Here is a 22705-nt window from a genome sequence, read left to right as displayed (position 1 = left end):
CCCTGCTCCTGGCAGTGGGTGGTGAGGGTTCTTCTTCCCTACTGGGTAGTCACAGGATCATCTGAGTCTACCATACAAGTGTAGACGACCACAGCAGATTGAAGATGGCCACAAAGTATATGACACTCCTCCAATCTAGAGGTCTATTTCCTCTCCCCTTGAACCTGGGTTGGTCTGTGGCTACTTTGTCCAACAGAGTACAGAGTCTCCCAGAGCCCTGACTACTATGACGAAGAGACCATAATGAGTGGCCCTGGGCCTGCCCCTGATGGAATGGTCCCCACCCAGGGGCCAGTGCACGAGCAGGGCCTTCTTGGACCCTCCAGATCAATGGCTGGTACCGCTTTTTTTGTTTCAGTCAGGGAACCCAGTTCATGCAGGTCCTACAAAGTTCCAGAAGGTCACTCTGGAATCTGCACTCAGGCATCTGCACTCAATCTTACAGGCGTGGGGCAGGAAGCGAAGGAAAAAACGTGATCAGATTTGCATTTCTGAACGATTCTCATTCTGGAAACCATAAAGAGGACAGATTGAAGTGGGTGTGGAGAAACCAAAGACAGGAAAATCAATTAAGCAGCACTGCAATTCAGCAAATGATAAGAACAAAAGGTAATTTAGTTAGTGGTAGTGTGGGTGTAAAGGAAGGAGAAGATTCTAGAGCTGTTTTATTAGTGTTTTTACTATAAAGACATGACTTCCCTTCTTGCTTGTCCAGGGAATTTCTGGCATACCAGCATACCTTTAGCAGGAAGCTGAAGCACTGAGTTTCTCCAGCAAATGAGCCGCCCAAGCAGAGCCCTGTTTGTTGTTTGATTTACTAGGACTTGGTGCTTCTCGGGGAGGGGCTCTTCGACTGGAGATTCCACCCTCAAAGGGCACTCAGCGCACAGGCAGCCCCAGCCCAGCTGTCTCTCACCTCAGCGCTGTGCCTGCCCTGTCTCCCAGACAGAGGGGAACCCTATGCTTGCCAACAGCACAAGCCGCTGCTCCAACAGTACCATCTCCAACTCTTCCCCACACCCCTGGAGGTGGGTCAGACAGAAAGCAATTGGAGAGAGGCAGTGTCTGCCATCGTGGCCAGGCCCCATAGGGCCCTCTCCAGCCAGCTGGGGATGCTGCTTCCATCCACCCGTCTCCATCCCATATGCAGGGCAGGAAGCATACCATCCCCTAAAGAAGAGTAGGCCTAGGTGCTCCTGGCAAGACAGAGAGGGAGATTTAATCATTTTAATCAGAAAGACCATGGACATTAGAGTCAGACAGACCCAAGTACACATCTCACCCCTGACTCCTACCAGCTAAGGGCCCACGGGCAACTGAATGTCTGAGCCTTTACTTCCTCTGCTATAAATGAGGGGCAAAGAGCAGCCTCAATAGATCACTGTGAAGACAAAACAGTATGACACAGCAGCTGGCTGACGGCGAGCTCCCAGCAAAGATTCCTTCCCATCTTCCTTCGCTGCAATCTTAATCTTAACGTCAAAGCTGTGCCTTTGGCAGCTGATAGGAAAACCAGGACGGGTGACAGGGGAAGAGCGCAGAAGGCAAGCGTCCAGATGAAGGATCACGATTGTTGATCTGTTAATGTATCTGCAAGCTTCCCACGGAACAAGGAGGGCAACCGGCTGTGAAATGAAGCTCTATGCATGAGGGCGGATCAGCACCTACACCATCTTTTAACAATCCACTTGTACCAGAGGCCCAGGGAACACCTCTGGCACCAAATCACCACGCTGAGTTTCAAATGAGACCAGAATTACCCCTAATGACATGACTGTCCATTCTTTCTGTGGCACACACCAATGTGATGATTGTGTACCTTACGGATACTTGGTCGCAGCACCTCACACTCAGTCACAGCACTGCAGAGTTTACGGAGCGCTCTGGCAAGACAGCACCTCATCTGATCCTCACTGAAAACCAAGGCTCAGAGGTAAAGGGACATGGCCAAGGCTACACACCATCCTATGTTGTGGTGCCAGCTTCACAACCACTGCCCACCCCAACTCCCACCCAGGAAAGCATGATTTTAAATTCATAGATTAAAACAAAGCACCCCTGAGACACTGCGTCCCACCCAGGGTCACTCCCAGTTGTGACCTCAGGGACCTCTTAGATGCCTCTCAGGGAAGAAAGTCCTGACAAGGACAATCACGCTTTTCCTAAGCAATCTGAGAAGGTCACTGATTAGCCACAGCCATCTCCACTGTATAATCCTCAAAGCTCTTTTCCTGAGGGACCATTTTGTCTGGTCAGAGGAAGGAGGTAAGGGATGTAGGGGAAATAAAAATCAGACCTGGAACCCAGGAATAAAATGGCAGCAAGGTTTAGGTGATACCAGCTCTGGGAGGGAGAAACAAGGCAAGACCACCCTCTCTAATAAGCAATGGCTAAAGATAACGCAGTTATCCCCCTAGGCCCTGTGCACCTCAGGCAACACAGCTGTAACTGGGTTCACATCACCAGCACCACCATTAGTGGGGGATGAGAAAGGGCTCAGGGGACAGGATGCCGCCACTGCATAATCCCAGGAATGCCAGCCAGGGGCAGTAGAGTGATGGATAGTCAGGTGCTGGGGCCTAGAGGCCAACAGACCAGGGTTCAAATCCCAGCTCGGCCACTGACTAGCTGCTTTAACTCAGATTATTTAACCGCTCTCTGCCTCAGTTTCCTTATCTGTAAAATGGGGGAAGAGGGGGATGTCTGTTGCTTCACATGAGGCCTGCTAAAATAGATTAACACTCATTGTCAGCCATCTCTATCATGAAAATTCCAGTCTCTTGTATTCTTTGAAAGCAGTTAGTCTGACTTGTTTATTGCTTTAAGATTCTTAAACACATTCCTGGATGACTCCATCTACATGGCATGTCCCAAGCTACCCTAGTGTATTCCTTGAAAAGGGGCAAACATAGACAAGGCCAGGCGTGGCTGGAACACACTCACACTGATAGGATGGCTTTCCTGGCCCTTACTTCATTCTCAGGCGGTCAAAAGCTGGGCACACCCGAGCCAAACTGTGCAACACAAACCTCTGAGCACAGTCTGTGCAGAAGAGGCAGGCAAACCAGGATGGGTAACAAGATACACACAGCCCGAAGAAGTCAGCCAAGGAGAGGCCTGGCCCACAGGCTGCAAGGGGAGCTCTCTCCAGACCTGAATAGCGGTGACACGGCTGAAAAAAAGCAGTGACACACACACACACACACACACACACACACCCCTTCACCCTGGACAAGCTCTAGCTGAACAGAGTGGGGATGCATCTCAAAATAAAGAGAGACGGTATGCTGCCAAGCTCCCAAGAAATGAACTGACCGCCCTTATTGAAGAAATTAGACAATGACAGCTAACTCCAACAAAAGGGTGGCTATCATGCGCTAGACACTGCTTTAAGCACTTCATGTGTACAGTCAGCACTTAGGATCTGTGGGTTCTGTATCCATAGATTCAATGGCAGATCAGAAGTCTTTTTTAAAAAACGAATGGTTACGGCTGGGCGTGGTGGCTCACGCCTGTAATCCCAACACTTTGGGAGGCTGAGGTGAGCGGATCACGAGGTCAAGAGATCAAGACCATCCTGGTTAACATGGTGAAACTCCGCCTCTACTAAAAACACAACAATTAGCTGGGCATGGTGGTGTGCATCTGTAGTCCCAGCTACTCGGGAGGCTGAGGCAGGAGAATCGCATGAACCCTGGAGGCAGAGGTTGCACTGAGCCAAGATTGTGCTACTGCACTCCAGCCTGGCGACAGAGTAAGACTCTGTCCGAGGAAAAAAAAAAAAAAAAAGTTGCATCTGCATCTGTACTGAGGGGGCTTGAGAATTTGGATTTTGGTATCCTAGGGGGTTCCTGGGAGCAGTCCCCTGTGGATACCAAGGGACAACTGAACTAACTCACTTAATCCTTGCAACAAACCTATGAGAGATGCCCTAACATAACTATCCCCATTGTACAGAGGCATAAACTGAGGATGAGGAACAGTCCCACATCATGTGGCTAGTAAGTGGCAGAGCAAGAAACTGAACCCAGGAAGTTCAGCTGCTCAGCCCATGCTCTTAACTATGGGTTACATTACCTCCTTGAATGACTGAGACTTTTGGGGTGCCTACTGTCCATCAGACCAATGCTGGGCATCTTAGTACAAATGTTCTCATGTATAAAAAAGGACTCAGAGAGTCAGGAAGCCAACCCAACATCACCCAGCTGGTATGTGCCAGAGCCAACTTAAACTCATAAGAGGCTGATGCCCCATGCTGTCCCTCCAGGCTTGAGGCGCTGGGTCTGACCTTCCACAGTTTGAAGGCTGACCTTTCCCACTGTGCTCCACCAGCAATGATGCAGATGGAGACATCACTGACACAGAGCACACGAATCCTGGTGAGGAGCCCCCGGGATGCTCTGCCACCTGATCAGGAGGAGGCCAGAACCTTCCAGAAGGCCTGTGGGAAAAGCAGCGCCTGGGAGAGAGTCCACCAGCTCCAACCTCTTTCCTAGCACAGTCCTCTCCTCCACAGTGGCCTGTAAGCCACATCCTACCCCATCCCACCCGCTGACAAAGAATCAGAGCGAGGGCCTCCTGCTAGTTCTCCAGTCGCAAGGGCTCTCTGTATTTAGCTTTCTGACGTAACAGCTCAAAGCGGAGATGCACGCACTCACTCTTGCATAAGACCCGATTTCGCTCACACAGACCTCAGGGCAAGTCAGTCTCAAGTGCTGCGGGCTGGAGCACAGGGTGGCCTCACAGAGCAGCCCGTACCTGAAATGTACCTCTGCCATGCAGGACAGCACATTCCCAAGGAGGCCAGTTCTCCCACAGCCTGTTCCCAGGTGACCCAGCTACTGTAACCCTCCAGGTGGAGGATAGCTCACCCGCACCGAGAAAAACCGGGCAAACCCTACAGGGCTCTGCATCTCCTGCCCTCTGGCCTTTGCAATCGGCCCCATCTAAGGACCACGTCAACCAGTGGGGATTATTAGCAGGACCAGACTCGTCTTGAGATGTCTGAAATGCCTTTAAATTACAAAATCCTTGTAAGTTCTAAGAAGGGCCTAAGGTCATCTCACAGAAATAGAGGAAAAACTGATGAGGAAACTGAGGCCCGGAGAGGGACAATGACTCAAAGCCACAAAAAGTAGAAGGCAGTGCCAGGACGGTCTCCAGGTCTCCTGGTTCTAGTCCAGCACTCTTTCCCCCATATTGGACGGCAGAAGGCCTGGGTTCAACCTGCTGTGAGTGACTGGTCTAGCTGGTAACACTGGTTCCCTATTTTTAATTAACAAACAGGGACTGTTTTAAGAAGTGTATAGAATGCTAACTCATTTCATCCGGGGAGGTGGGTGTTATTACTATCCCCACGTGGAAGTGAAAGACAGAGAGATAAAGTAACTATCCAGGGTGTCAGGTGAACCCAGGCAATGTTATTCCACCATCCAAACCTGATCCTTGAGTGCTGCAGTGGCCCTGCAGCTCCTCAGGGTGCCACTGGCTGTATGCTGAAGTGCTCTCTGGAGCTCAACAGCATGTTCCAAGCAGCTGCTCAGAGGAGCAGGGCTGAAGCCACCTCCAGCGCAGCACACATCTCAGCAACCCCACAGGAGGGGTTCTCCCCCAACACTCGCCCACAGAACGCAGGGGCCAGATCTGCCATGATGGATCCGAGTCTGGGACCAGGCAGAAAATGGACCCAGGTATTCACTATACCCTCTCCAGAGACCTGCAACATATGACCAGGGCCACCCCCTCAGCTTACTGTCAGGGGAAAAGGTTTGCCAGGCAGCCCCTCCAAAGGCGTGGCCTCTCGGTCACCTGTACCCTCTGTAACCCTGGGCCTGTGAGGCAGAAGGGGGCCGCCCTGCAGTGCCAAGGCCATGATCCAACAGGCAGGACTCTGCACCTTTGTGCACGGCCTCCTCAAGGCTCAACATCTTGAGTTTTCTTCCTGAAAAAGGAAGCCATTTCTCAACATATTGCTACACACAGAGACTGAGAAACACAAACCGAGAGGCAAATGGGGCACTGGCCCCAAGGGAGGAGAATGAAGCGGGGAAGGGCTGGTATGGGCCAGTCTGCCTGGGGTAACCAGCAAAGGGACAAGGAAACACCCAACATAAACTTGTCCATGCCGACATTGTTTACTAGAGGGACACAGTGCAAACAACCCAAAGACCCAACAATAGAAGCCCAGCTAAGGAGGCGATGGTAAAAACACTTACTCAACTATGACAAAGCCACTGAGCAGGTTTACAAAAACATAGGAAGTTTTTTGTGTTATTTTACTAAGCGACAGGCAGGACAAAAAAATCTGCATGATGGATGGCAAGAACTACGTAAGCAAAACTTTGCACACACAGTCTTTGCCTGAAAACACAACTGAAAGAAAACACAGCAGAAATGTCATTTATGAATGTGCTGATCTGAGTGGGAAGGCTATAGGTAATCATTTTCTTCCTTCTACTTTTCTGTGTTTTCCAAATGTTCTGTAATTACCGTGTACTGATTTTATAAGGCTATGAATGGTAATAATACATTTTAAAACGTCACAAGAGGAAAAGGAAGGGTGCTGGTGCTTCTCTTCTAGCAAAAGGAGAAAGGTCCAGGAGCCCACGGTAGATGTACTATTTGAAGCAGATCCCTGCTCAGGCTGCCATGCCCAACCTCACCGCTAAGGCCGGCTTTGCTGGTTACTCCATCTGCCCTGCTGGGTGTTTTGTTTTGTTTTGTTTTGTTTTGTTTTGTTTTGTTTTTTTGAGACAGGGTCTCAGTCGCTTAGGCTGGAGTGTGGTGGTGTAATCACGGCTCAGTGTAGCCTCGACCTCCCAGGCTCAAACAATCCTCCCACCTCAGCCTCCTGAGTACCCAGGACCACAGTCGCACACAACTACACTCAGCTAATTTTTGTATTTTTTGTACAGATGGGGTTTCACCATGTTGCCGAGGCTGGTCTCAAACTCCTGGGCTCAAGCAATTCACCCATATCAGCCACCCAAAGTGCTGGGATTACAGGCGTGAGCCCCTGCTGGGTCTTTAGATGGAGCAAAACCTCACTGATTCCAAAGGGAAAGATGCGGAAGGAAGAGCAATTTCATAAGATGGCATTAGACTCATTTTGCTGACGGGTATGGGATGGGCTGGTTTGTTTTTTAAGAACAGTGTGTGTCCATCTATCCATCCATTCAAGAGTATCGAGTACCCACTAGTTACCCAGTATGGTGCCAAGGCCCTGCAAACAATACAGAAATGAATGACCCATCTCCTACCCTAAAGACCTCAGATTCAAGTGGGGGCCAAAGATATCAAGTTACAATGCAAAAGTGTCTTTGACAAGGGTTTTCAGATACACGCAGGCTGCAAGAATTCAAATATGAAAATTAAAGCTTCTAGCTTCAGAGAAAAGACAGGTGTCTGGAAAAAGTTCATGGAAAAGATGAGCTTTGAATTGGGTCTTGAAGAATGAGTGCGGTTGCATGAAGAAGTCAGTTAAACAGGCCAAGGAAATATACATGTTTATCTCAAAGGAAAGTTACCTCTGCTAGCAACGGTAACAAACCTCCCACCTTAATAATAAGCAAGGAAATACAACATGGAAACATATGGGTAGATGTTTGGCAGCACTGGCAGAGGGACTCCCCAGTGTGGCTGTGGTAGGAGCATGGCAGGAGCGTGGAACGGCATCGCCCCCCTGGAGGGCAGCAGAGAAACAGGACAATGGAACAGAAGCCCCACAAGCGGCCCCCACCCCTTGAGCCAGACTCCACTTCTAGGAATTTATCCTAAAGAAACAATTAAGTGTAAGCATAAGCCTATTCAGGGAAGTGTAACTTAAAATAGCCAAACATGGGGAAGTAGGTAACTACATTCTGGTGTGTCAATCACAGAAAACTATGAGGCAACTTTTTGTTTTTTTTTAAAGTCCCTTTTAACAGTGTATTTAATGATATGAGGCAATGCCCATAATCTTCTAGAAAGTTAACAACTCAAGATAAGGAAACTGCATTTGCAGTATGATCTCCACATATCTTTTTTATTTTAACTCAAAGGCATTAATTTTCTTTTTTCAAGTTTGAGGTCAATTTCTATTTTTATAGCAAAATTAACATCTCAAAATGTAAACACTGGAAATAGAAAAGTTTTATTTTTTACTTTTTTGTATTTTCAAAGAACGGGTATCATTTTTATAATCACAAAATGTTATTCAAATTGAAAGAATAATAAATGGAGCTTTTTTTTCCCAGTAGGTTTTTGGGGAACAGGTGGTATAAGCTTTGTTTTGGGATTTTTGTTTTTTGTTTTTTTCCAGTAGAGACAGGTCTCTCTCTTGTCATCCAGGGTGAAGTGCAGTGGCGTGATCATAGCTCACTGCAGTCTCACACTCCCAGGCTCAAGCAATCCTCCCATCTCAGCCTCCTGAGTAGCTGGAGTTACAGGTGAACACCATTACCCCTGCTAATTTTTTTTTTTTTTTTTTAATTTTTGTAGAGGCAGAGTCTCATCATCTTGCCCAGGCTGGTCTCAAACTCCTGGGTTCAAGAGATCCTCCCTTCTCAGCCTCCCAAAGCACTGGGATTACAGACCTGAGTCACAGTGCCTGGCCCATAAATGAAGTTTCAATAGGAAGAGAAGAGGGCATCCTAGGCTTAAAAAAACAGCAGGAGCCAGAGGTGAAGAAGTACAGGTCTCTCCTGGGATGGAGAAAGAACTGAACATCATGGTTAGACAGAGCTGGGCTCACGTACTGGATCTACTCTTTTCTAGCGGTGTGACCTTTAACAAATTACTGACCTAGTCCTGAGCTTCAGTTTCTTCCAAAGACTAAATGTGTTAACTTGGCCAGGCACAGTGGTTCACGCTGGTAATCCCAGCACTTTGGGAGGTTGAGGTGGGCGGATCACCTGAGGTCAGGAGTTTGAGACCAGCCTGGCCAACATGGTGACATCCTCTCTCTACTAAATATACAAAAAGTACCCAGGTATGGTGGCATGCACCTGTAATCCCAGCTACTCAGGAGGCTAAGGAACGAGAATCGCTTGAACCCCAGTAGGCGGAGGTTGTAGTGAGCCGTGATGGCACCACTGCCCTCCAGCCTCGGCAACAGAGTGAGACTCCATCTCAAAAATAATAAAAAATAAAATAAATGCATTAACTTACACAGAATACCTACTTGATACACTAATTAGGTCAGAGACTTTTCTACTGACCAATAAAACAAATTCCTTCCTGGATGACCCACAAGAGGTAGGGATGTTCATTTATGAGACACATAATCAATGTAATAACAGCATTTGGGGAGAGCAAAGAAATACTACATTAAAGATATCATACAAACCCTCCCAATTTCAGAAATATTAAACTATGAAATATATCCTAAAATCAAGAAACTATGGAAATTTATGTCTTCTAAAGATAGTGCTGACCAGGATAAAGCATTTGGTGAAAGCCCAAGATATTACTGTTTTTCTCATGATTCTTATACGGTCTGATTTGTGCCCCAAACAAGAAGTCAGGCCGGGCACGGCTCACGCCTGTAATCCCAACACTTTGCGAGGCCAAGGTGGGCAGATCACTTGAGGTCAGGAGTTCAAGACCAGCCTGGCCAACATGGTGAAACCCCATCTCTACTAAAAATACAAAAATTAGCCAGGTATGGTGGCTGGCACCTGAAGTTCCAGCTACTCAGAAGGCTGAGGCAGGAGAATCGCTTGAACCCAGAAGGTGGAGGTTGCAGTGAGCCAAGATCATACCATTGCACTCCAGCACTCCAAGATCATACCATTGCACTCCAGAGAAAGACTCTGTCTCAAAAAAGAAAAAAAAAGCGGGGGCGGGGCACGCCGCTGCAGTGTCTCCTTTTGTCATCCAGGCTGAAGTGCAGTGGTGCAAACATGGCTCACTGTAGCCGTGACCTCCTGGGCTCAAGCAGTCCTTCTGCCTCAGCCTCCCAAGTAGCTGGGATTACAGGATGCCTAGCGGCCAGGAGAAATATAGTGGAAAATGCAAAACAATGAAATTATAAAACCTGCCAAATACTTCTTAGAACTAGAAAAGAGCACCCTGCTGGCTTTAGTAGAAAAGTACAAATATGTGCTGGAATATAAGAAAAGTGATGCACAAACTATTGGCCTTAAGCAATGTACTTGCAGGCGCTGGCCCACAAACACAACTCTCAGCCGAGCTGTCCCTGCCAGATTTCAAACAGCTGAAGAAGTGCTGGGAGAACATCAAGGCTCGGACCAAAACAATTATGGTCCATGAAAGGAGAGAGAAGGTGAAGGGGAGCGTCCGCCCTTCCTGAGTACCCATGTCCTAGGGAGATCACCAGCATGCTGCTGGAGCAGCTCTACTTCCTACAGAGCCCCACCCGCCCCCCAGGAGGAGCCCGAATACCACCCCGATGCCACGGCCCAAGAATCATTTGCTGTTTCAAATACAGAACTGCGCGATGATGAGAAAGAGTTCATACGTTTTCCAGTACCTTGAGAGGACCTCTCAACCTGAACCCTGGTGTTCAGCTGTCAGAATAACAACCAATAAAAACTACAGGAGCAAAACCTCTCAGGAAGGTGCTTTAAAAAAGATGCATGAGGAAGAATACCATCAACAAATGTCCATCTGACAACTGCAACTGATACAAATGAATGAGGTGCATTGTGGCCAAAATCCAGCAGATAGAGCGAGAGTGTGAGATGGCAGAGGAGTAACACAGGATAAAAACGGAAGTTCTCAATAAAAAGATGTATTGGGAAAGAAAACTACAAACTTTTACCAAGGAATGGCCTGTTTTCTCTTTCCCAATTCACCCTAAGGCTTTGGGGGTGGCTCTCTTTTAATTAATCTGTGTTGGCAAAGAATGTCTGGAACATGGACCTGCGGTCAGTAACCTGTAACACAGCTACAAATAGGAAAATTCGAGTGTAATGAGAGGTGACAACCTGCTAGCAGCCCTTGCTCTCGGCGCCTCCTCAGCCTCGGCGTCCACTCTGGCGGCGCTTGAGGAGCCCTTCAGCCCGCCACTGCACTGTGGGAGCCTCTCTCTGGGCTGGCCAAGGCCGGGAGCCGACTCCCTCTGCTTGCGGGGAGGTGTGGAGGAAGAGGTGCGGGCGGGAACCCGGGTTGCATGCAGCGCTCACAGGCCAGCACGAGTTCCAGCAGGTCCAAGTGCAGGCTCCACGGCCCGCACATGGAGCGGCTGGCCAGCGCTACCTGCCCAGGGCAGTGAGGGGCTTAGCACCCAGGCCAGCAGCTGCGGAGGTTGCCCCGGGTCCCCCAGCAGTGTCCGCTGCCAGTGCTGCACTCAAATTCTTAGCTGCCTTCCTACGCGGCAGGGCTGGGGACCTGCAGTCCACCATGTGTGAGCTCCCCCATTCCAGTGGAGCCTCCCCGATGGGCGCTGCCCCCTGCTCCATAGCGCCCGGTCCCATCAACCGCCCAAGGGCTGAGGAGTGCAGGCGCCCCTGGGGACTGGCAGGCAGCTCCGACTGCAGTCTGTGCGGGATCCACTGGGTGAGGCCACCTGGGCTCCTGAGTCTGGTGGCAACTTGGAGAACTTTTACTTCTAGCTAAGGGATTGTAAACGCACCAATCAGCACTCTGTGTCTAGCTCAGGGTTTGTAAATGCACCTATCAGTACTCTGTGCCTAGCTCAAGGTTTGAAAATACACCAATTGGTACTCTGTATCTAGCTAACCTAGTGGGGACTTGGAGAACTTTTCTAGCACTCTGTGTCTAGCACAAGGATTGTAAACGCACCAATCAGCACTCTGTGTCTAGCTCAGGGTTTGTAAATACACCAACTGGTACTCTGTAGCTAACTCTGTGTCTAGCTAACCTAGTGGGGACTTGGAGCTCTTTTCTGTCTAGCACTGTGGGTCTAGCTCAAGGATTGTAAATGCACCAATCAGTACTCTGTCAAAACACACCAATCAGCTCTCTATAAAATGGACCAATCAGCAGGATGTGCGTAAGGTCAGATAAGGGAATAAAAGCAAGCTGCTGGAGCCAGCAAGCGGCAACCCACTCGGGTCCCCTTCCACACTGTGGAAGCTTTGTTTTTTCGCTCTTTGCAATAAATCTTGCTGCTGCTCACTCTTTGGGTCCACACTGCCTTTATGAGCTGTAACACTCACTGCAAAGGTCTGCAGCTTCACTCCTGAAGCCAGCAAGACCACGAACCCACTGGGAAGAATGAACAACTCCAGACGCCCTGCCTTTAAGAGCTGTAACACTCACCATGAAGGTCTACAGCTTCACTCCTGTCAGCGAGACCATGAACCCACCACAAGGAAGAAGCTCCAGACACATCTGAACATCTGAAGGAACAAACTCCGGACACACCATCTTTAAGAACTATAACACTCACCGCGAGGGTCCACGGCTTCATTCTTGAAGTCAGTGAGACCAAGAACCACCAATTCCAGACACAGTCGTAGTAATTTATTTAAGAATTCATTCAGAGAAACAGCTGCACCCTTTGTACCCCTTAAGTGGCAAAGAAGTTGTTATAGTCTTCTGAAAATTATCACTATGAGTGCTATAATTCTGAATGTAATGTCTCTTAATTAGAATTCATACAAGAACCATGAGAAAGAAAGAAAGACAAAAAAAAAAAAAAAAAAAGAAGGAGGTTGCAGTTACCGAACAGATCCGGATGCCACAGGGGTAAGGCCCCACCTTTCAAGCAAACTGTCCCAAATTGGAAAGGGCTGTTTTCATTCTCCCTATAGCACACCTGTATTTCTCCAGTTTGATGTTTAGGGAGAAGATTTACGCAAATGTCTGAATGGCAAATCTTGCTAGACTACCCGGGGTGTCCTTAGCCCCAACTACCTCATCCTCTTTCGGACGAAGAAGGCACCAGGAACACCAAGGTCATCTGCCTTAAGATTAAGCAGCTGCAACCTGGAAAAGCTTAAGGTTTAGAGAGAACCTTTGGAAATCTTTGTAATCTTTGGGGAAAAAAATGCAAACTCAGTGACCAAACTGTAAGGGGTGGAGAGCTATAGCCTCTCCTAAATGCCAGGCTTTGGGAAACTCAAGGTAAGCCTTCAGAGGAGACCCAGGAGGCTCAGCTCATTCCGCTACTACATATAATCGGCATCTAATCCTTACCATGGTTCTTAGCCATGTGTCAGGCACTGTTCCAAGTACATTACATGTGGTAACTCATTTATTCTCCCAACGAAAGAAGAAACTGATGCGCAGAGGTAACTTGCCCAAAGCCAGAGCCAGAACCAACCCATGCAGTGCCTTTGTGCAAGGTGAAAGAGTGCCTCACATCCTCTGCACATACACAGCACAGACCCACAAAAGGCATATTCCTGGCAATAAGGGTAGTCTGGATTTCAGGAACCCTTCACCACGTTGTGCAGTGCACAACCTGCTTGACTGTACACAGCCCCATCCAAGTTCACACAGTAAGAGGCGGAGCTGGAATCTGAACCCAGGCCACCTGGCTCCCAGGTCTGCTACCAAGTAACAAGCAGGCACAGTTTCATATTAAATAAGTGGCCTGCAAATTAATGCAACTCAGAATATACAGAAGCACTGATGCGGGTGACTGAGAGCACAGTTCTGTGTGTCTGGAATGATCACATTTTCAGTAACGATGAGACAATGCTCTGACACTTACAACTTCATGGGCACAAGATTTTTTTCTTTCTTACCATTTCTAATGGGAATATTTCTAAAATGTGCCCCACCCTCTTCCACCTTATAGCATAATGTAATATACCCTGCTTGAACTCCACAACACCACTGCCACTCCAGGACCCCACAGCCCCCCTCCCTGCCTTTTCCTGCCACTCTGCCTGCAGCCTTCTAATCCTGGGTAATCTCTTCTTCTCTGCTCCTGTAATTGCTACTGGAGGAAACTCAATGTGCAGGTGGGTTGGGGACATCCAAAGTTCTAGGTTTTGACCTACTTCCTCTGGCTTAGCAGCTCTTTGACTTGATCCTATCTAATTCCTTGCTCTTCCCCAATTCCTGGGGCAGCATCTCACCAGTTTCATGCTCTACAATCCCTGTTGCAGAGACACTGGAGGCCACTGGCCTGTACTTGCTAGATCTGCCTATCCTCACCTCCCATCATTACCTCCCTCCTTGGGAAGGGGATGGGGAGGGGAGGTCTAGCTGTCCTTCAGCCTCCAAACCTGCATTCAAATCTTTCTGGCCTTAAGAAATACTTTCTCTTCAACTCCTCCTTCTCTCTCTCATTTCCTTCAAGTTCAAAGATCTTGACACATTTCCTCAGCTGTTCAATATTACTCCTCCATTGACCTTAGTCTCTCTACTCCACCAAAACTGCTCTTGCAGAAGCCCTCAGAGTCCATGTTCTCACTCCCACCCTCATCCTGCTTGACCTCACTGGGGCATCTGGCCAGGTGGTCTCTCCTCCCAGACATGCCCACCTCTAGCTTCCCAGTTCTCCTACCCTTCTGACAACTCAGCAGCCTCCTTCCCAGGACTCCCACAATCACCTACATGCTGATGCCTCCCAATTTAGAAAACTCTGAACCCCATTCCTCTCATAAGCTCCAGCCCCAATCTAACCCCCAAATGGATGGCCAGCCTGCATGGCCCAGAGGTACCCAAACTCATTATCTCATCTTTCATCATCTAGAGGTGGCCTCCCACTTTCCACCCTCCTTTCTTCCTAACAGAATGCTCAGGTTTTAGCTGGCCCATTGCAGGTAGGTGTAGCTGTGTGACTAATACCTGGCCAATGACACATAAATAGAAGTGCCACAAAGTACTACATTGTGTAATTTGAAAAGGAATATTTACAGGACACATCCTTCTCCAGTTCATCCATCCTGCTCTCTGGAAAGCTGATGTGATAGCTGGAGCTCCAGCAGCCATCTAGGAACATAAGGACAAGGAATGGCAGAAGGGTAAGCTGGAAGGATCCTGAGTTCCTAATGACTTTGTGGATCCACCACACTGATGTTGGGTTACCTACATCCAGACTTCTCTTATGTGTAAGAAAAATTAACTTGAGTTACTGTTATTTGAACTCCATTTTATCTAATATCCCCTCCAAATTGGTCATATCTTGCAAGACAAGGAACTTGGTCAATAACATCAACATTCACTATCTGGAAGCCTCCAGCTATTTATTTGCCAATTTTCCCCCATCAGACTGTGAGCAACTTGATGGCAGCAACATGTCTCTCATTTTCTAAATAACTCAAACACAAAAATGGTATCTTTCTCTTTGTTTTTGTTTTGTTTTGTTTTGTTTAACCTTACAGAAATGGTATAATTACTACAGATATTCGTCAACCTTTCTACCAACGTTTTTCTTAAATGTAGTTGGGCTGGTTCATGTAAGTCAGATGGAACTGGTGAAAAGTACTACATTGTGTAAACCATCATTTATTGATATATTTCCCGGCTAATAGGCTCTTAGGTCCCTTCTAGCTTTTCATCATCACCAAAAATGCTACAATGTACATCTATTTCTCCTTGAGCACTTGCATGCTAGTTTTTCCAGTACAGACACTAGAAGTAAAATTTTTGGCTATAGGGTATGTGTATCCCTAACTTCACCATACCTAGTCAAGTTTCTCTTGAGAGTAGTTGTACCAATTTATACTCCCCAGGGCCCTGTGTGGGAGAGGAGGCTCCTCCCCATGCGTTTCTGAACTGCCAGTTTCTACCTAACATGATGGTAGCAGGATGCTTTTTTTTTTCTTAGTACTCTGAACTAGCTACAGCAGAAACACAGGAATCCCCTGAGCTAATCTCCCCAAAATGTTGCCTGGCTGCTGCCTGAGGACAGGCCACCCTGCAAAAAGCAACCTAACTGGGCAGCCAGCATTCAGAGCGGTACACCCATTGCTCTCTATCTATGGTGTCTCCCTCTACAAGACAGAGACTTTCCCCCACTGTAGTCTTGCTGGGGGGTTGGTGGATTAGTCCTCTGCTTTCACCCCTCAAATTATTTAATATCCAGCCTACTCCCTCAAGCCCTCTCCAAATACCAACCAGAAAAGGACATTGTAAAGGTGTTTGTCCCACCACAAAATCCTCCCTCTTTTCCCTGGAGCTCTCAGGCAGGCTGCTGAAAAGAACATCTCATCTCTGCTGGAAAGAAACACCTCATCTCGGGTGGTGGCTTTTGAGTATCTCCTGATAAAGGAAAATCCCAGGCAGAGAGAGGGGCCAAGTTGTTTATTTCCAAACACAAGCCAGATTCCAGCTGTGGCATGTATACTGGATCTGCTCACTGCAAAGGCGAGCTGGGCGGGAGGGCCACGGGGAGCGGGGGCCGAAGTTGTGTGGAGGATCGTGTGGTTGTTTATTTTTAGGTAAGCCAGTATTCCTAGGATCAAGTTCATAGCCCCTTCTCAGTTCTGTTTTTCCTGACTCTGCCTGTCTATGGATTTTTCATGTGAACTTGCCCAAGTGCAAAGGGTAGCTGCCTTGACCCACTTAACCCAGGGGCTCAGAGCGACGCTCTGCCAGGCTCAAGGCTCGGGGTTTGGTATCCACCTTTCCACTCCACAACATTTATTGAAAGCTTGCTCCGGCCAGGTACCAGTGTACAACAATGACTGTAACAAAAACCCAGCCATTACCCAGAACCTGCCCTCCGAGAACTCATGGCCTAGAAAATCAATACTTGTGATGTCATGTGAAAAGATGTGATGGTAAATATGTGCCAGGGAAAGGAAAGAACAGAGAAATTAAACCGAACTAAAACTGGTCTCCCTACCAGCATGGGTGATGAGCAGACATTTTTATCATCAACATCATAATTCCAACTGCCTGCCTTTCCCATAGCCATGAGAGTGTGGATTAACAGGGCAACAGGCAGTGCTTTGGGAGCTCAGACTTCAGGAGACCTGGTTCTAACCCACCTGCCTCCATCAGAGTACCCTTTGCTGGCCAAGCGTGGTGGCTCACACCTGTAATCCTCATGCTTTGAGAGCCTGAGGCAGGTGGATCACTTGAGCCTAGGAGTTTGAGAAAAGCCTGGGCAACACAGTGAGACCCCATCTCTACAGAAAAACTCAAAAACTAGCCAGGTGTGCTGGCTCATGTCTGTGGTCCCAGCTACTCAAGAGGCTGAGGCAAGAGGCTTGCCTAAGTCCAGGAAGTCGGGGCTCCAGTGTGCTACTGCACTCCAGCCTGGGCAATGGAGCTAGACCCTGTTTCAAAAAAAAACAGTGGCATTTGTCAACTCATTGTCCTCATGGGTAAACTGAAGGGTGGAACGAGCAACTCCTGAGCAGTCCTTTCAGCTCGGGTATCCTAACCAGGGGCTTTCCACCCTCCCTATGTATCAGAATCCCTTGGAGCGGGTATACATACAGAGATGCCTGGACCAGTTCCCACTCCACAGGTACTAAGTCAGCTGGTCCAGGGCTGTGCTCCTGACATGGATGTCTTTTAAAAGCACCCAGGTGACTCAAACACGAGGACAGGGTTCAGAACCACGGTGCTGAACAAACTTCCTGCTGGTGATAGCCACCAGTGCTTAAGGACCAGGCTTCCATTCCACAGACTGCCCAAGGCAGGAAGCGAACCCAAGGCCAAACAGCCCATAGTTAGTGCCTGCTGTCTGCTCACAGGGATACACTGATTTCAGGAAGATTCCAGTTAGGCCAACTGGCAAACAGGGAATCACACCGTCTCCCGCACCCTCCAGCTACCTACTCTCAGCCCCTTTTTGCCACTGGGAGAAATAGGTAAGGGGGAAGGCAGCACCCCTCCCATCCACTGAAAGGGGGCCGCCCCACCCTCGGGAAAAGGAGGCCAGTGAGAGCTGAAGGCAGTGGGGCCTGGGAAACCTGGGCGGGCATGGCCTGGCCTCCCTGCCTGTGAGTCAGCCCCAGAGGGGCCTCGTCCGGACAAAGGGGCAGAAGAACAAAGCTCCACTGTGCCCATTCTGCACGGAAAAGCCAGCAGAGACAAGGAGACTTCAGGGCTGGCGGCATAATTAGCATTTTATTTATTTATTTAATTTTCGTTTTATCTAACAAATGCCTTAGGGGACACAGCACTTATTATGCACACCAAGCAGAGTTTCTGAGCCCTTTCTAAAGATTAAGCTTTAGAAGATTAAGCTTTCCAGAGTTAATGTCCAGGGAGGGGAAAAAATTAATTCTCCCCCTCCACAGGCACATAAATTTACCTATTGCATTTGCTACTGTCTGGTCTATAACAAGATACAGAAACCACTTGGGTCTAGGAATATGTCCCAGGGTGTGACTTAAATCCCTTTGGTGCCCTTTATAGAAGGCCATCTTCTACAGGAATGGAAATTTTCTCATGGCAAGGTGGAAAGAATTTGAAAGTTAAACTCCATTTCCTACTGAACTTAGACAAGTTTCAGAAACTCTCTGAAACTCATTTTGGTGTCTGTCAAATGGGAACAGTGTAGCCTATTTCAGAGATGTTATGGAGTGAAATGAAATAATTCGGTATAAAGGGTGCAGCAAAGGGCCTGACACCAACTACAGTTTATTCCCTTCTCCCATCTGCAGAGCGTCACCCCTGCCATTGACAGAGACTCTGCTGCACCGAGTACCCATGGTCTAACAGCAGCCCTGCCAGGTTCCCCCACTCCCGGCTGGGGAAACAGTTTTACTATCCCCACTCCCAGCTGGGCTGGATGAAGAGCTCCTCCCAAAGCTCACAGCTCTCAGGTGGTGCGGCCCACGTTCAAAGCTTGTGCCATGGACTTTCCTTTGGTCTTAGGCTCTAGGTCCCTCACTACAACCTGTCTCAGTTTGTAACTTAAATAATCATACAGCTCAGTAGAGCTCCTTGCTTTTTGGTTTGGTTTTAACAGTGGCAGAAATCCCCCACAAATCTGTCAGCTCTAAACACTCACACTGCAGGCCCCACAAGCAAGCATCCAAGGCTGGGCTGTGCAGAGAACGTGGACAGCTGGAGGTCCTGGGACTGACTGACCATCACCACTCAGGCTGCCCATTCTTGGCACCAAACACACCATGGCCAGGTCAGAGAAGAAACCATGCCAACATGATAGAATCACCAAATGCCTGCGGTTGAAGGGGCTTCCTTTCCTCAGCTGTAACACAGGTATGGGGAGGAGTATTGCTGAACTAAACAATCCTGGAGGGACTTCCTGTCCTCCCACCCCTGGGAGCACTAAGGGAGCAGTTGATTCAACCTCCATGTGGCCCCACACTTGAGCCACAGGGCAGGCCTTGACCTGCAACTGGAGAGCGGGTGCCCAAGACAATTTTAACAAAACAAAAACCCTCATTTCTGAGGCTTCAGAACTCCTCTCTGCAGGGAACCACACCCAGGGCTTCCAGGCGCTGACCACCACAAGCCATTATTTAGGGCAGCCTCTGTTCAGGTATTACTCCTCCCACTGTCACCACTACCCACCAGCGGCCTTACAAGGCCCAGAAGTGAGTTCTGCAGCCCACGGTATGGTGACAGGAACCATGCCCTTCAGGGTCTTTTTAAGGCTTCAGGGTCAAGCAAGCCTGCAGCAAGTGCAGCCCTGCCACTCTTCTAGGTAATGTGACCCTAGACACATCACCCAACACCTGAGCGGTCACTTCCTCACCGCTAATGTGCTATGCAGGGCTCATGATGCACACATCCTACTCCAGGACCCAGCCAGTGCAGGCCACAACAAATGCCAGTTCCCTGGAGGGCTCTTTCCCTGTCTTTTTCCCACCACAGCACAATGGAGGGATATGGATCATTTCCAGCACTATGAAGGCTATGCCTTTGGTGGAGAGGGAGGAGGGTCTAGGGAGTGTCCATCACTTACCCTCTCCTTTGAGCATGGCAGCCTTAAGCTTTCCCGACTCCCGCCAACACAGTTCTTGCTCCTACCTCCACTTTCCCACAGAACTGGTCGGCACAGAACATCAATTATCAACATAGATGTCCACCTCCCCAGATTGCAAGAGCCTAGCAAGGTCAGGCTCTGAGCCCCATGGGCACAGTGCCTTGTAAAGAGGGGGCACTCAGATGATGAATGGGCACTGGGCCGGCAGGCAGACAGCAAACACCAGAGTTAACAGAAACCACTGCTACGTTTTTCCGGGGGAGAGCTACATTTTCCCAGAGAAAGGACAGAAAAAAAACTATAGGATGCTTTCGAAATACATACCTTCTGCCTTTTTCTTTCACTTTAAGAATATTAAGGTTCACGCCAAATTTCACAAGTGCAGCTACTCCACCCAGTATTAAGTGGATTGAGAAATGAAAAGGTGTAGCTATTGCTTCATTGCTGCTAAGCTAATCTATCCAAGCTGTTTCACACCTCTGGGGCCTTGTTTAGAGGCTGTCTCCACCTAGAACGTCCTACTCCCTACAAAGCCTTTGCCAGCTCCCCCCTTGCCAACCCCCTCCTTCAGACTCCTTTTGGGGACAGGATAGACTTCAGTGAGAGCATCTCTAACAGCCTCCCGCATAAATTGGTTTTTTAAGTCTTCACTCACTGAGACAGATGCTGTCTGAAACTAGAAGGTCTTCTTATTTATTTCCGTATCAAGGACATCTGGCCTTATGTGGTGGCATACAGCAGGTCCTCAATAATGACCAAATGAACAAATAGCTTGAATCGTGTTACTGCTTTAGCTTACAATCATTATTTTTCCATTCTTGCCTATATCTGAAATCATCCCAGGCCCCAAATCTTCCATTTAAAATCCAAGCTTACAACCCCCATAATTACATACCATAGGGACCCAACTGCAATGCACTCAGTCCCTTAGTTAGAAAAAAGCAAGTCTTACAATACCGAAGTGGGCCAAGGGTCGATTCCCTGAGCTCACCCAGGAAAACAATCTATCTTCAATCCTCAGTGGTCTCTTCCAACTCCAGGTTGAAATCCATCTGATGAAATGCTACACAGGAGCAGTACTCAATAATACTCGTAGTTTATTGTCCAACAAAAATGAAAGAATTATTATCGGCCAGGTGCAGTGGCCCAAGTCTGCAGTCCCAGCATTCTAGGAGGCCAAGGTGGGCAGATTGCTTGAGCTCAGGATCAGGAGTTCGAGACCAGCCTGGGCAACATGGCAAAATCCCACCTCTACTAATAAAGTATAAAATTATCCAGGCATGGTGTGTGCACTTGAACCCGGGGGTGGATGTTGCCGTGAGCTGAGATCACACCACTGCACTCCAGCCTGGGCCATAGAGTGAGTGAGACTCTGGCTCAAAAAAAAAAAAGAAAACAAAAAAGAAAAAGAGTTATTAAAGACCTGGAATTAATAGAAAGGAGTGTCTGGGTTAAGATAAGGGGTTGTGGAGCCCAAGGTTCTTATTATGTAGATGAAGTCTCAAAGGTAGCCACCCTTAAAGGCAATAGATGGCAAGTGTTTCCCATTCAGACCTTTAAAAGGCGCTAGGATCTCAGTTAATCTTTTCAGGATCAGAAAATTACCTAGAAAGGGAAGGGGATTCTCTACAGAATGTAAATTTCCCCCACAAAAGGCAGCTTTGCCAGGCCATTTCAAAATATATCAAAGAAATCTATTTGAGGATAAAATACTTTTGTTTTTGTTTCTTTCTTTCAGGGCCTGCTGTCATGTGATGTTATACTAGAGTCAGGTTGGAATTGGGTATCTTATTGCCACAAAGAGTCTCTTTTGTCTTAAGATCTCTGTTTTAATGTTTAGACTGGTCATTCTGTCTCACGAAAATGTATAAAACCAAGCTGTAACCCAACAACCTCGGGCACATGTTCTCAGGACCTCCTGAAGTCGTCATGGGTCATGGTCTTCACATTTGGCTCAGAATGTACCTCTTTAAATATTAAAAAAGAAAGAAAGAAAATAAAAAATGAAAGCAGGCTATAGAGCAAAAAGTACAGGATGATCCCAGCTTTGAAAAGTTCTCTGATTTTTAAGAGTGTTTCAATTTTCTTTTATGGTTTTCAAATTTTCCACAAGGAACATATATTACTCTTGAAATCAGATACGAAAATGATGGAAGGAAGAAAGGATGAAAGGGGGAGAAGGAGGATGGGGAGGGAGACACTGCACTATCATAGAAAGGGAGTGAGGACAAAGGCACATGAAGACATCTGTTCCAACAATGGATTTATCTCTCTCGTCAGGTAAATATGGCTCACATTGGCCTCCATCCAAACGCCCTCCCAGGGTGGCCCAGTCCCACACTGAACACACCCCATCTGTGTGTGATGATAATATTAATGATAATAGCTTTTTTGAGCATTTACTACATGCTAGGCACTATTCCATTTAACTCCTCCTCATTTCTTACAATGACCATAAGGCAATCATTACGATTGCTCTTTCACAGATGAGAAAACAGAGATCAGGTAACTAGCCCAACGTCACACAACTACCTTTTCTTGATTTTCTCCTTTGGCAACTTCCTGGATGTGATAGGTCTCTTAATTAGATAAAACCAGGTTTTCTAGAGGTTGTGCTTATAAAATGGGGGCTACATTCCCAAAGACAGATGAGGTAAGGAGGAAGCTATGTTGAATGCTGATGAGAAAATTAGCATTACATCAGCCATGGAGAGCCAATTGTTAAATATTGCCTTGACTGGAGAAGATTTCAAACTCCTTCCCTTAACAAAAAAAGGAAAAAAAAAAAAGGCAAATTATTTCATGTGATAGGCCAGAAGAGATCAGAGCTGATAAAACAGACTAAGCCTGCTCATGAAAGCCCTACCTAACCTAGAGGAGAGTCTATGGTTTCACCCAGAGCCTCCTCCCTCAATCCGCATGCATTTC

General features: G+C 47.8%; 1 protein-coding gene and 1 pseudogene across 1 annotated transcript in view; one reads left to right on the top strand and one right to left on the bottom strand.

The window, feature by feature from the left end:
• The window catches only part of KSR1 (kinase suppressor of ras 1), a 164410-nt gene that overhangs the window by 80355 nt on the left and 61350 nt on the right, over window positions 1-22705 (bottom strand). The gene's annotated exons all lie outside the window — the stretch shown is intronic.
• Window positions 9991-10826, top strand: LOC112608877 (annotated as a pseudogene).

This window comes from Theropithecus gelada, chromosome 16, assembly GCF_003255815.1.
Source record: "Theropithecus gelada isolate Dixy chromosome 16, Tgel_1.0, whole genome shotgun sequence".
Classification (NCBI taxonomy): Eukaryota; Metazoa; Chordata; class Mammalia; order Primates; family Cercopithecidae; genus Theropithecus; species Theropithecus gelada.
This window is presented reverse-complemented; position numbering and strand designations above follow the sequence as displayed.